This window comes from Anopheles arabiensis, assembly GCF_016920715.1.
Source record: "Anopheles arabiensis isolate DONGOLA chromosome X unlocalized genomic scaffold, AaraD3 X_pericentromeric_contig0005, whole genome shotgun sequence".
NCBI classification, from domain to species: Eukaryota; Metazoa; Arthropoda; class Insecta; order Diptera; family Culicidae; genus Anopheles; species Anopheles arabiensis.
In genome coordinates this window covers 205,001-207,500 of record NW_024412083.1, presented here as the reverse complement: position 1 = coordinate 207,500, position 2,500 = coordinate 205,001, and the positions used below count along the sequence as shown (strand labels likewise).

Sequence of the window (2,500 nt, the reverse complement as noted above, 5' to 3'; positions counted from 1 at the left end):
ACAAATTCGTTATCGGGGGACTTCAACGCTTGGTCATAAGTTGGAACAACCAACTTGGCGAGCGTGGAGAAACCCAGAAACGAAGAGGTGAGTTGGTTTTATCAACCTTTGCGCAGATTGACGCAATTTTATTGAACGACGGCAGCACCCCAACTTATGTTGGACCAGGGCGCACGTCAGTAGTTGATCTTACTTTTGCGAGCCGAACCGTAGCAAGATCATTTAAGTGGGAGGTGTTATCTAGCTATATGAACTCTGATCATCGTGCAATACGAATAGATCTTGAGACGCAAAGCGTGCGTAATCTGTCCCGACCCATAACGGGATGGAGCATCAAGTATTTTAGCAAAGATATATTTGAAGTTATGATGCAAGCCGCTTTTGAGACCGAGGTCACAACAAGCGAAGACTTAATGCGTATACTTGTCACGGCGTGTAATGCGACGATGACTAAACGTAAGAGGTACACTCCTAACAAGAGTGCATTTTGGTGGACGTTAGAGATTGAGGCACTTCGCAAAGAGTGCAAACACCGCGATCGATTAGCGCAAAGAGCTTTTAATACTGATCTCTATTCTACTTTTAGGGACGAGTTCAAGGTGGCACGGAATGCCCTCAAGCGATTGATCAAGCATACCCGACAGAGGAAGTGGAAAGAGTTCCTGGGAACAGCGAACAACGCATCATTTGGTATAGTATATCATACGTTCAAGAAAGTGGCCGAGGGTTCGATTGGACCCCGAACCATGACATTGGACGAGTTTAGGGAAGTGGTGAGCGAGCTTTTTCCTACTCACCCAAACACGGTGTGGCCTGATTATCGTATCGATCAGCCACGAGAGTTTGAAAGGGTAACTAATGATGAGATTCTTGCGGTTGCCAGGAGACTACCCAACAAGAAGGCGCCGGGACCAGATGGTATCCCGAATGAGGCGCTGAAAGTTGGTATGTTGACTGCAACCGATGCATTGCAGGGTTTACCAAGGCTGTTTAGAGAACGCGAAGTTCCCCGATGAGTGGAAAAGGCAGAGGTTGGTGTTAATACCGAAGCCGAACAAACCACCAGGGAACCGGGTTCAGTTCGCCCCATTTGTCTACTAGACGGGGCAGGTAAAGGTTTAGAACGCATCATAGTGCAACGGCTAAATGCACACATCGAGGAGGTCAACGGACTGTCTGACGACCAATTTGGTTTCAGAAGTCGTCGATCTACAGTTGATGCGATTCAACGGGTAGTGGACATTGTTTCGGTAGCTAGAAGTAGAAACAGATACAGTGGACGGTATTGTGCGGTTGTTACATTAGATGTTACTAATGCTTTTAACAGTGCTTCATGGTTGGCGATTGCAAATGCTTTACAGAGAATTAACACTCCTAAATATCTTTATGATATCATTGGTGATTATTTTAGGAATCGTGTGCTGATGTATGATACCACAGATGGACCGGCAGAGATTGCAGTCACATCGGGTGTACCTCAAGGCTCGGTACTTGGCCCAACGTTATGGAACCTCATGTACGACGGAGTCCTACGAGTTGCAATGGTGGAAGGTGCACGGATTATCGGCTATGCAGACGATATAGTACTGTTGGTGGAAGGTAATTGTGTTGATGATATTGAAATTCTCGTTTCCAGTCAGATTCGCATCATCGACCGATGGATGACCGACAACGGATTAAAGATAGCCCCGACCAAGACCGAGTTTATTATGGTCAGTTCCCATCAGAGGATACAGCATGGGGCTATCAGGGTAGGTGATCACGTAGTACATTCGTCGCGCAGCTTAAAGTACTTGGGGATGGTCCTAGATGACCGCCTCGATTACACTTCACACATCAGGTATGCGGTGGAGAGAGCGACGAAGCTATGGACCACCTTGGTAAGGATGATGCCTAATAAGGCAGGTCCGAGTAGTAATGCTAGGCGAGCAATTGCTCTTACTGTTGTGGCGAAGGTCCGGTATGCCTCGCCCATTTGGTGTCATACCCTTAGATTTGCTAACCGTAGACAATGGCTACGTCGGTTTTACCGGCCAGTAGTCCAGCGAGTTATCTCTTCTTTCAGGACAACTTCTCATGATGCAGTCTGCGTGCTTGCGGGAATGATCCGCTTCATCTCCTCCTGGACGAGGACTCCAGGACTTTTCATCGGAGACGAGCAGAGAACATCGCCGGATCGGTTGCACGTAACATGGAACGTGTCACAACTATGGAACGATGGCAACGAGAATGGGATGAGAGTGTTCACGGTCGGTGGACATACCGTCTCATACCCGACGTCAACAGATGGATAAGTAGAAGATTTGGTGGTGTAGATTTCTTTCTTTCTCAGTTTCTTTCCAGCCATGGCTTCTACGCCTACCAGCTTCATCGGATGCAGTTAACGGGTTCGCCGCTATGTGATGCGTGCGAGGAACCTGAGGACGCCGAACACACGATATTCCATTGTGTACGTCATCGTGAATTGATCATCAGACTTCAGCATCAAGTCGACGAGGAG

The 2,500-nt window shown here is 47.7% G+C and overlaps 1 pseudogene; it reads left to right on the top strand.

The window, feature by feature from the left end:
• The window catches only part of LOC120907449, a 9,149-nt pseudogene that overhangs the window by 4,719 nt on the left and 1,930 nt on the right, over positions 1–2,500 (top strand).